The following is a 13,109-nucleotide window of genomic DNA, read 5'->3' on the forward strand; positions in this document are numbered from 1 at the left end:
CCTTAAACTAGGTCAAGTCACACCACTTCTGAAAAAACCTGGCCTTGACCTCAGGGACATGAACAACTTCAGACCGGTCTCAAACCATCCGTTCATAGCCAAAATTCTTGAAAGATTCGTGCTTTCTCAATTAACCCAACATCTTGAGAATTCTAATCTACTGGACCCACACCAGTCAGGGTTCAGGAAGGGCTGCATTACTGAAACCGCAATCCTAAATGTCCTAGATGATCTGCACATGTCACTCGACTCCAACCAATATAGCCTTCTCATCCTCCTTCACCTCTTGGCTCCGTTCGACACAGTGGATCATACCCTCCTACTCAATACCCTCCGAGAGAGAGCGGGTATCAAAAAGAAAGTCTTAAAATGGTTTTCCTCTTTTCTTAACAACCGCACAAAAAAATAAAGATCAACAGCTTCGAATCAGACCCCCTCCCCATCAGCAGAGGAGTTCCTCAAGGGTCAGTACTCTCTCCGCAACTCTTCAACATCTACATGGAACCCCTCACCTCACTTCTAAGGAACTCCAACATCCCCTTCCACCTTTATGCGGATGACACACAACTCTATTTGGAAACCACTTCGATCACAGACATTCACAGACTAAATGCTACACTCATGGAGGTCCAACATTGGCTCGCAGCCAACCACCACAACCTGAATGAAGAAAAAACGGAAGTACTCCTAATTTCGAACAAAGATGAAAACTCACAAATAGTGAAATGGCTCAAATCCTTAAATGCCCTCAATGCCTCTCTAATGCCAACGGACTCCGCAAAATCCCTAGGAATCACTCTCAACCCCAACCTGGTCAAGAATAAACACATCTCTAAAACCGCCAAAAGCGTGTTACTGAACCTGAAAGTTCTATACAAAATTAAACCCTTCCTCCCCACCAAAGACTTGAAACAGGCCACGCAGGCACTTGTGCTCTCCAGAATTGACTATGGCATCTCAGTTCTGACTGGAACAGCCAAGTCTCACCTGGGATCTCTCACCTCCACCCTCAACGCAGCAGCAAGAATGGTCACAGGAACAAAGAAATTTGACCACATCTCTCCGGCACTCAAAGAACTGAAATGGCTCCCGATTGACCAACGAGCCAACTTCCGCACAGCTTGCCTCACACATAAAGCCCTGCATACAGGCAAACCAGAATACCTGGCCTCCAAACTCAAAAGGGTGGGTCAATCCAGGAACCTCAGAAGCTCCAACACACTACTACGCATCCCTCTGAAATCACAGAAACGCAAAACCTCAAATAAATCCTTTGCGGGGAATGCCCCTAGAATCTGGAACTCCGACCCCCATATCAGAATGACCGCCTCCTTCCCGCAATTCAAATCGCTACTCAAAGCCCTCATCCTTGAACACTCCGGTGCTTAACGAGAACCCCATGCCTGACGGTGGAAGTCCGCTATCTCTCTGAACACAGAGCCGGATGATTCGTTCCTGATCTCCAACCCATATTGCGCTCAAATTGCTGTTGTACAGACCCTATTTCCTGCTTGTTGTTCTTGATTCCTGTTTTTCTATGCTTATTTTCCTTTACTGCATATCTGTATTTGCTGTGAAGCGCTCTGATACCCCCGGGTCCAGCTAGCGCTATAGAAAACTTCAATAAATAAATACATAAATAAATAAACAGTAGATTGAGCAGAATTCCCCTGGCATAACCTGTTACGGATCCTCCAGGAATACAAGACTGCTGTTACTCAATGGCGAAGGCTTCCACTCTCACTAATGTGCAGAGCTGCTCTGTTTAAAATTAGGCCTGGGCGTAGGACTACACTACGCTTGCGTAGTTTGCGCAACTATGTGCTACGCGAATAGCACGTAGCACAGTTCAAAAACTCGTAGCATAGTGGGCATTTTTTGCTTGCTCGCTGTCCTCAACGTCAAGTTGGCGACCACAAGCGAGCAAAATAACATCCCGGTGAGACTTTTTTTCTCATTCGCGATCAGCAACATCAAGTTGCCGATTGCGAGCTGGAAAATGAAAATCCCTGCAAGAGTCTCAACGCGCGGAGGTCAAGTTTCTCATTGTGAGTGGTTGCGTATGCTCGCGACCGCTCCTGATGAGAAACTACCAGTCCGCGTTGAGAAAGCTGCGGCTCGAGTGCAAATCTACTTGAGCGGCAGAAAATGCCTGCTTGCACTGTTCAAGATGAGGTTTGCACTGATTGCACTGTGCAGACAAGCATCCGCACTGTGCAATCAGTGCGAGTAGCATTTTGCACAGTGCACTACGCAGTTCGCGTAGCTACGCGTAGCTCGCGTAGTGCGAAGTGCACTTCTCGTAGGTATGCATAGTGCTACTACGCGAAATACGCCCAAGGTTATATTAAAATCCTCATAATGCCCAAGTTTCTCTATCAACTCTAAAATACAACAAATGAGGTGCCAGAGTCATTCTTTCAAGAGGTGGATGCAACAACCAAGCTAATATGGCTGAGATACCCGCCACCCCCTCTCAACACAATCCCCAAGGATGGGAAACCGGAAACGGTTCTGAACTTTTGGAAGGCGGGAGGGAGTGACCCTCCCGGCCGTATTTATTAAAATATGAAACAAAATCAAAAACATTAAAATAACAGTTTCATATTATGTACAATTTAATTTCCACATTACGATGTTTGGCTAACCTTAACAGATCTCTAATACAAAGGTTCTCCTAGCCGAACTAACATCCTACAAAACATTTGACTTGAAATTGTACATCCTAACGTTAAGGGCCAACGGCAAGGTCGTAACCGGTGTCAGATCCCTAAACCAGAAATACCCCCCCTCACTTGTGAGGAGATCGACCGCACAGAGGCGTACCTCAAGTGCATCTACCAATTTCCCTTGGACTTGACGGGGGCCCCAATGAACTCGACGCCATTTAACGGTCGTCCGAGGACTCATGTGAGGTGTCTAAAAGGTAGCGTAAACCCCCTCCCGAACCCCACACAACTTACCCATCTGCCGTCGCAGATGTCCTGGCCCCGGGAAATTCCCCAGGAGGGCCCGTAGCCCCTCCTATCCAGGAAGGGGCCTTGACCACCTTTCCTTTCCTTCCGGCGGCCTATCCTTAGAAGGGACCGCCTCCCCGTTGAGGGGCCAATGGCCACCTCCCCCGAGCGCTCCCAACCGTAATGGGTGACGCACCCCCATAGGGATCTTCCAATTACTGCTCACCGATCATGACCTTACCGCCCGACCAAAATAAATACGACATTTAACTAAATTACTAAATTGCAAAACAATCATAACTATTACAAGCATGATTACAGATCAACACTAATGCAGAATTACTTTATTTGAAAAACATACTGAAAAATGACCATTCTTTATTGCATACTCAAAATATCACGACAATCATCACAACCTGTAAGAAATAGAGTTACCACATCAAAACTTTATTCAAACAACTCGCTGTCCTCAGGGGCTGGTGGGTTTGTCAAAATTGGCTCTTCGTTCCGTCTCGAGCTCACGTACAGCGGGGAGGTGCAGCTTCAGAGCACAGGAACAAGAGGATGCTTTCTTGGCTTGTTGCTCCTTTTATCCGTCTTCAGGGCGGGCGTAAACCCGCCCACGCCTGCCTCCGAGGGCGTGGCCAGCTGCGTCAGTGTCTAGGACAACCCACTCCAGGGCGGGAAAAAGGCGCGCCCCGGCTACGCCGCTTCGGGCATACCAGCCGAGACTCGCCTCCCGCCCAAGATGGCTTCCCGGGGGGATCGTGGTACTCCACCATACGTTCGGGGGACCGAATGGTCGCCCCTTTCCATATGGCTGAGATACCCGCCACCCCCTCTCAACACAATCCCCAAGGATGGGAAACCGGAAACGGTTCTGAACTTTTGGAAGGCGGGAGGGAGTGACCCTCCCGGCCGTATTTATTAAAATATGAAACAAAATCAAAAACATTAAAATAACAGTTTCATATTATGTACAATTTCATTTCCACATTACGATGTTTGGCTAACCTTAACAGATCTCTAATACAAAGGTTCTCCTAGCCGAACTAACATCCTACAAAACATTTGACTTGAAATTGTACATCCTAACGTTAAGGGCCAACGGCAAGGTCGTAACCGGTGTCAGATCCCTAAACCAGAAATACCCCCCCTCACTTGTGAGGAGATCGACCGCACAGAGGCGTACCTCAAGTGCATCTACCAATTTCCCTTGGACTTGACGGGGGCCCCAATGAACTCGACGCCATTTAACGGTCGTCCGAGGACTCGTGTGAGGTGTCTAAAAGGTAGCGTAAACCCCCTCCCGAACCCCACACAACTTACCCATCTGCCGTCGCAGATGTCCTGGCCCCGGGAAATTCCCCAGGAGGGCCCGTAGCCCCTCCTATCCAGGAAGGGGCCTTGACCACCTTTCCTTTCCTTCCGGCGGCCTATCCTTAGAAGGGACCGCCTCCCCGTTGAGGGGCCAATGGCCACCTCCCCCGAGCGCTCCCATCCGTAATGGGTGACGCACCCCCATAGGGATCTTCCAATTACTGCTCACCGATCATGACCTTACCGCCACAGGCCGGATAGCTGACCGGCTATCCGGACCCCCCACAACAACTCCTGCCTAAAGGTCATGTTTTAAACTCTTTAGCCAAGCTATGAAGTCTCCTATGAGTAACTCATTCCCCACCCGGGACAAATGAACCCCATCCTCCAAATACATACTGTCCCCTTTGATACAACCATGCGAAACAGAATGCAGTGTACCTGACCGAAACAATCTACTCAATTTGTTATTTATTTTCTTTACTGAATGATTCAGAGCAGAAACCGAAATAGCCCCCCGCCACACTTTCCGTGGGATCATATGGGACCATGCAATTGTGCACCCTGGAACTCTTCTTGCCAACCAACTTACTGTGGAAAGCATTGCCTCAAGAAGGAGTCGTCTACCAGTGGCCACCAAATCATTGCCCCCAAGATGGACTATGATTATAGACGGCGGTGACCTTGTCCGCCCTAACAAACCCTCGAAAAAGGATTGAAACTGATCAACACAGAGCCTGCCCTTTCCGTAGAAGGACACCCTGTACCCGTATTCCCCAGCCACGTGAATCATGTCACCTGCTTTGAATACGTCCGCGGCACGCCTCACGTATGAGTGGCCCACGACCCACACCTCCTTTTTCGCAGCCGGTGATATCTGACCGCTGGTCCCCAGGTGTCGGGTCGACTGCACAGTCCGCCCCGTCTCGTAAGCTTGCGCAACTGAAAACCAAACAAAAACAAGAAGCGTGAGTACATCATTACAGCTTCACAACATGTGCAACCGCACATACCTTTTATAACAGTTCGAGGACCAACGCCCCACACGTTTTACTTCATCTACACTCAGACCCCTGGCTGTAGCCTCAGTAGCAGCCCCTATCCGAAAGGAATGGGTCCCGAACTCGCCGGGGTTCAAGCCCGCGGCCGAAATCGACATCGCAAGCACCCGCTGGAACTGAAACCTCGTCAGTGGGGTGGCGTCAGCGTGTCTCAACAAGGTCCCCCCCCATGATGCCACCCTCTGCGCTAAATATTCCTCTACGCACACCACAGGGCACATGGAAGACCCGGGGATCCTCTGAATGATTATGCAGTCCCCATTTGCACCCTGATCGGTTTTGGACCTAACAAACGAGACTGTCATCGTCTCCCCCCTGACCTGAATGTGCTCCCGGCACAGTCCCCCCATCGTATCCTGCTTGTTCCTCGCCACCAGTTCGCTTACCCGCATAGCCCCATGGAATGCTAGCGCAAATGCAGCTCGGAATAACACTGCTTCGTACTGGGATGAACACGTTGCCGGGAGTACGGACAATAACAGGGTCAACCTATCCAGACCTATCGGGTGTCTCTCATCTACTCTGCGACCCTCAAGGCGTTGCCACCCACGTAGCGCTTTCTGCACCACAAAAGACGCTGTCGGGTCCTGGATCCCATGAGCCCTTGCCATAAAGGAAATGGCGGCCCGATGTCTCTGGGCCGTAGCTACTGATTTTCCTGCCTGATGTAACGACAGCAGAAATCTTACGACAAGCTCTTCCTGTCCCCAAAGCTCCCCCCCAGCAGCACCCAAAAAGGACAAATAGGAACGGAACGTCCCTTCATATGCCTTCCTTGTCCTGGGTGCTAAACTCTCTCCCACGAGGTTTTGTAGTTCGGGGCACCGAGAGACCAGAGAGCTTCGGGAAAGGGTGCTGCCACCAGGTCCGCTGCGGGCAGAAAACCTCAGAAGGCCTGCATACGGAAACGAGAAAGCGCATCAGCCGCTTGGTTCAGTACCCCCGGGACATGTCTTGCCCTAAAGAGCACATTCAACTGCATGCACAATAACACAATTTCTTTGAGCAGTCTCAGAATCCATTTGCAACGTGCTGCCTGACTATTGATACACTCAACCACAGTCATGTTATCAGACCAGAAAACCACAGAGTGATCACGAAAACCCTCCGGCCATGTTTTCAAGGCCACCAAAATAGGGAAGAGTTCAAGGAAAGCAATGTTACTCGTCAGGCCGCACTCGTGCCACCATGACGGCCATTTCTGAGCCGACCATTTTGTACCAAATATGGCGCCAAAACCTACACTCCCCGCGGAATCTGTCCAAAGCCCCAGCTCCTCGGAGGACACTGCCAGTTTGTTCCAGACAATTCGACCATTGAAATCCGCCAGAAATGCCAACCAAATGCGCATGTCCTGGCGAACCTCTGCCGAGAGCCTCGTGCGGTGATGTCCTTCCTTCAGGCCGACCATGGCTTGTGAAATCGAGCGGGAAAAGGGGCGCGCCATTGGCATTACTCTCAGGGCAAAATTCAACTGACCCACCACCTGTTGCAATCGATGCAGGTTCACTTTTGTCGCACGTATACATGTTTCAAGGGATGTCCTGAATTTTAACACTTTTTCCCTGGGTAATCTAAAACAGCCTTCTTCCGAGTCGAGCTCGATCCCCAGAAATTCGAGCAAAGTTGAGGGACCCACAGTCTTACCTGGCGCCAATGGCACACCGAATTGTTTCATTAAGACACAAAATTCATGCAAAGCCTGTCCACACTCAGGATCCCCGGCTGCCCCCAAAAACAGAAAGTCATCGAGATAATGCATAACATGCTGAAAACCCGTCTTCCTTGTGAATACCCATTGCAGAAAACAACTGAACTTTTCAAAATAGGCACAGGATATCGAGCACCCCATTGGCATACATCTATCCATGTAATAGCAACCCTGAAACATAAAACCAAGGAGACGCTGATCGTCTGGGTGCACCGGGAGCAACCGGAACGCTGACTCGATGTCTGATTTTGCCATCAGCGCCCCGGGCCCCAGGCGGTTCAACATGGCAACGGCCTCATCGAAAGATGCGTACCGCACCGAACATACTTCCGGGTCTATCGCTTCGTTAACGGAAAGACCACGTGGGGCTGACAAGTTATGTATCAGCCGAAACTCACCCGGGTCCTTCTTGGGGACCACTTCTAGAGGGGAACAAACAAAGTTAGCAACCGGTGGCAAATCAAATGGACCGGCGACACAACCTCGAGTCACCTCCTTCCCAATCTTTACCTGTACCACCGCCGTATGCTGCAAGACCGACAGTTGATTTTTACAATTTGCTACACCCTGAAAATCCCCCACTGGAATGCGGAAACCATATGAAAATCCGTCTCGCAACACCCCAGCGGAAGCATGATCCGGGTATTCGTTGAGCCAAGGAATCATTGCCATGGTATCAATCGGAGTAGGTAAAGGCGCCCCTCGGACTATTTCAGACCTGTTTGGCGCTTCCCCTACCACCGTTATCACCCGTTTTGGCTCTGCACATGGACTCAGGATGGGATGGCTGCCCACACCCCCCACATTCATGTCTGAACTTGCATGACCCCTGGGGCCTCGTACATTTTCCCCTGTTAAAATTCCAACAAATCCCCTTTTTACCTGCGTTGCCACTCGGCTTCGAGTGGTACTCGTTACCTGCACCCGTCCGAAAGGGTGTCCCAGAGGATTGGCGGGAAGATTCCCCCCCGTTACTCCCTGACAATGGCACTTTTAACATTCCTGAACTCTCCATTTTTTGCCATGAAACGAAGTCGTAACAATCCCAAGTTAGAACTGGGTCGTGCTCCTTAGCTTTTCTAAAAATATTGTCATAACAGAACCACTGATTGCCCCCGTACGATACGGCATACTCCATGATACGTGACTGATAGATAGGCAACTCGGTCAGCAACTCGGGCCTACGCTCACCCATGATGGAGGTAAAAATGCCCCACGCTCTGCCCCAAGTACCTATGTTCTCATCAACCTTAAAGGCGGCCATTTTTGCGCGCCAAACACCCGGATGCATGAGCTCCTTTTGGCTCTTAACATGCTCCATCTCGTAATGGTCAGTAAGCAAAGAAAAAATGTTCACATACTCCCAAATCTTTTCCTTAATTTCCAGTGGAACGTGCTGAGCCACCTTCTCCCTTCGTGAAGGTACAGACCCCTCCCCCGCAATCGGCAATGGCCGCTTACCTGAACCAGATGCTGCATTTGCCGCCGAACTTGGGCCTGATGCATTTTCCGCCGCCGGAACTGGCGGGGTAACAGAAGATGGTGCCTTCGCAGCCTTTCTAGATTCCCGCAGTTGTCTCATTACTGCCCGGGCGTCTTCAGCCGTGGTGCCCTCACTATCTTTTCCCAACCACGCTGCTAATTGTGCCGCTAACTCGGGAGGCATATCTTCCCCGGTCACGGGGGTCGGGTGCCCCTCCTTCGGAACCGGGGTTGGCTCCTCGAGTGGGGTATCGGGGACCGGGGTTTCCCCCCCAAGTGCCCCCCTTTTGGACCTCTTGTCTCTCCCACCAGGGACTACTCCTGGCAAAGCTTGTCCGATGACTCGCTTCGGTCCTCCCTCCCCGTTCTTAGCCGCCATCTGCTTCTTCAAATCGGCTACCTCCTTTATGAGCATGCGGAGCATCTGATCGGTACCAACCCGCTTTCCGACCTTCTTGCCTGGCATTCTCAACGAAGATATCTGTAAAACAAAAAGAAAGATTACAACGCTCAAAATTGGCTCTTCGTTCCGTCTCGAGCTCACGTACAGCGGGGAGGTGCAGCTTCAGAGCACAGGAACAAGAGGATGCTTTCTTGGCTTGTTGCTCCTTTTATCCGTCTTCAGGGCGGGCGTAAACCCGCCCACGCCTGCTTCCGAGGGCATGGCCAGCTGCGTCAGTGTCTAGGACAACCCACTCCAGGGCGGGAAAAAGGCGCGCCCCGGCTACGCCGCTTCGGGCATTCCAGCCGAGACTCGCCTCCCGCCCAAGATGGCTTCCCGGGGGGATCGTGGTACTCCACCATACGTTCGGGGGGACCGAATGGTCGCCCCTTTCCATTCTGTGGGTTAGGAGAGCTTTTTATATTGCTGTGTCGTCTGTCACTAGGGACCACTACAACATACAACTGTAGTACTGGGCAGCGAGCTGTTGGATGTCAATGGGTGGTCTTTGAATCTCAACAGGAGCCTGCACAAGAGGATAAACGGCATATGAGAGCAGGGGGATACCCTTCGTATCTAAACATTATAAGTCGCACACAGTCAGCAGCCAACCTAGCACAGGTAGTGATTGGGATCTGGAGAAAGGCCACAAGGAGGTTGGGATGGGAAGGCAAACTAATGCTAGAGGCACTACTATGGGAGGCCGGGATACTGGCAACAGCTGAAGGGAGGGTGACAGTGGGATATTCTAGGGATCTCATATTTGGGGAATGTGTTGGAGCGTGATGGACTGCTCCCATTTGAAGAACTGCAGATGTTGGTTTTGAGTTATTTTAGACTTATTGTCAATAACTCATGTACAAAGGAAAAATAACTTTTTCAGATCTTTTCGTGGGTTGATGTGTTTTCAGTTCTGAGTTGACCTGGGAAATGTTGTGTTTGTTTTGTGCCGATATTTGTAATGTTTGTACCAAATGGATATGGTTATCACTATAAATGAAAAAAGAACTAAATAAATTTAAAGAATATCATATGAGATAATATATATTAGGGCACACTTGATTTATGTGTATGTTGTGTCTCTTTATAAAATAAGTCTGATTATTGGCTTCAAGGGTTTTTTTGTGTTTTGTTTATTTTTGTTTGTTTATTGACATTGTTTAATAAAGCATAAATCTGAACCTGCAAGATAGCACAAGGAGGCAGGTAGCTACCAAGGATTCCCTGTGGCTTACTGTTGAGAATCAACCACCTAGTGTGGTTCGATCAGATCAATGGAGACAAAACTCTTGTCTTTGCGAGAGGAGTAAGAAGTACAGTTCTGGTACCTTTAGCAGCCAGGACAGGTACAGATGCTTTGTAAGATAGTCCAAATTCATTCTTGTCCACATTTTTTTCCCTGACCAGATCCACAAACTTCAGGACCAAGGCAAGTCTTGCCGAAACTTCCTTCACATCCCCAGTGGCAGTGCATTTTACTTTGACTTTGATTTATTCGTCCCACAAGCTGCAAAAAATGCAAACATTCATTGATATTAAATGGTGTTTCTGCCGCCACTGTGCTGGGATTGTAGAGGTCTCCAAACAGAATTTCATAGAGAGTCCACCCACCCAGGGATTTTCTAGGTAGCTTGTGAGTGTCCTCTGGTCCCCATAGAGGTGATGGACCCAACTGCAACATAAGGCTTGTTCCTTAGATGTTAAAGACTGCTTTAAATCATGTACTTTCCTCTCCACTACTGAATTTCCCTCAGGATGGTAGGGTGAAGTAAATGTAGGGTCCCGCCCAAAATTTCCATGACCTCTTTGTAATCCCTAGAGCTAAATGCCAGACTTTAGTCAAATGTAATGTGCCTATGTCCCAATGTAGACTCGCAGACCCTTTATAAAAGTTAAGGCGTCAGTCTACTGCTGCAGCCATACTGAAAGGAAACAATAGCAGTAATTCACTGCTACTAAGATATCTGATGACAAACAGCTCAAATAGTCCAAATAAAGGCAACCCAGAGACTTGTTTGAAACTAGTAGAGATATTTGGGGAGGACACACCAAGGTGGAGCCCTTACCTGCTGACAGGTGTCACATTTAAGGGCAAAGTTCTTGGTCTATCTGTACAGATCTGGCCACCAGTAGTGTTGCCTCAGTAGTGAAATTGTAGCACCTATCTCTGTATAAGCAGATGCCAGACCCTCATGTATTAGACACATCCTGCAATCATTGTTTGAAGTTTGGTAATACTCCAGGAATGTGAGCATTTGGAATAATTTGAGCATCCAGGAGTACTTAAGTGGAAAGCATTGGCAAATGGGTATTATTGCGAGCAGCATTGACAGCCACCATGATGTCTCTGTTTATGCTTGTACTGGAACAAGTAATTGCAACAACCGCAGCAGTAACTGCAGCATGTGTTAGAACTCCCTCCTACCATCAAGTCATATTCGACGATGGTTCCGAACAAGGCCAGCAAAGTCATTGGCGCGTGAGAGATATACAGTAAAATGTCATTGGCATACAGAGAAATGTTTCCTCTTTGGTGTCTGTGGGAGTGCTGCGGAATCCCTTAATGGAGCGATGGGATCTAATAGTGCGGGTCAAATACTTGAGGGTCCACGCGAAAAGGAAGGGCGAGAAGGGGAAACCCTGTCTTGTCCCTCTGTCGATTGTCAAAGGCACCAAGCCCGTACCATTAACGCGCACTGTAGCCATCTGTTGTGTGTAAAGAAGTGTCATCCAACTTTGAAATTTCGTTCCGATCCCAAACTTGGTCCAGGCAGCATCTAGAAACATCCAGTCTATGGCGTCAAATGCCTTCTCGGCGTCCAAGGACAAGAACGCCTGCGGATTTGCTTGGGAACTCGCCTGCATAAGTCAATTGTGAGTGCACCGAAGATTAAGATTTCTTGCCATGCCTGCATATTAATGTACTGCAGACCCACCGCCAATCAAACGCCCAAGCACATTAATCCACAGATCCACAGCAGATGCGCTTCGGAGGCGGTGAGTGCGGGAGCAGAGGATGGCCTCCTGGGATCCCACATCGTATGTATTGCTGTGTCGTACGGTGTTTGGTACGATTCGTACGGGGATGTGCTTTGGGTTTGGATCGTACTTGATCGTACGTACGGGGAACTTGAAGGTGTACGATTCGTAAGGGAAATATTCTCCATACAGCTATTCAGAGCGCATTTTCCCGAATCGGAATCGACCCCTATGAGTTAAATGTGTGACACAAACCTCTAAGTCATATTGAAAAAGGCATGCAAAGCCACTTTGCGTGGCTTTGAATGTATTAAAAAATCTAGAGTAGTGCAGCGCAGAGCAAACAACTGCTTTGCATTACTCTGCACAAGAGAGGCATTCCATGGAAGCTATGTGGTTGTCCCCACACAACTCCCATGGTTTTGACACATTTCTGGATTTACCAAACCTGGTAAACCTGGAAATGCACCAAAAAGATATGCCTCCCCAGGATATTCCTAACAAGGTGAAATATACCTCCTTTTTTTATGTGTGGTGTATTTTGCAGCACCCATAAATAGAGGAATATGCCACTTAAGATTGTTTTTGTGCAGGAAGGTACACAAAAACAATCCTGCATGCAACTCAAGGACCTTTGCAAGATTGTGTAAAGGTGCCTGTGTTGGCGCTAGGCTACCAAATGGACATCAGGGCAAGGGGAACGACAGGAAGGCGCTGTATCACTTAAATTAAAGGTGATTTGCTGCGCTGTCCTTCACCACAATCTTTATTTATTTATTTAATAAGCCCAAAATTCATCCTAAGGGACATCACAACGTTAGGACAGGCATTATTCCGGTATGGCGCTGCAGATTATCCAGTCAAAATATTGCGTGTTTTGGTAATGTTTTAGGGAACAGCTATTTTTTCAATTTCTTCCTAAAGGACAGATGTTCCTCAGTTAGGAGAATATCTAGGGGTAGCTTATTCCAATGGGCAGCCGCCAGCTCTAACCTTTTTGATCTTTATAGTCTAGGCTTTAGCCTAATGACGGGATCTTAGATATTTCATTATTTATTTATTTATTAAGTGCAACAAATAAATATGCTTCTTTGTAAAATCTGCTTCTATGCACCATATTTCTGTTTTAAACTATTAACTTTTACAGACTACGCTTT

Source organism: Lissotriton vulgaris, chromosome 9 (genome assembly GCF_964263255.1).
Source record: "Lissotriton vulgaris chromosome 9, aLisVul1.2, whole genome shotgun sequence".
NCBI classification, from domain to species: Eukaryota; Metazoa; Chordata; class Amphibia; order Caudata; family Salamandridae; genus Lissotriton; species Lissotriton vulgaris.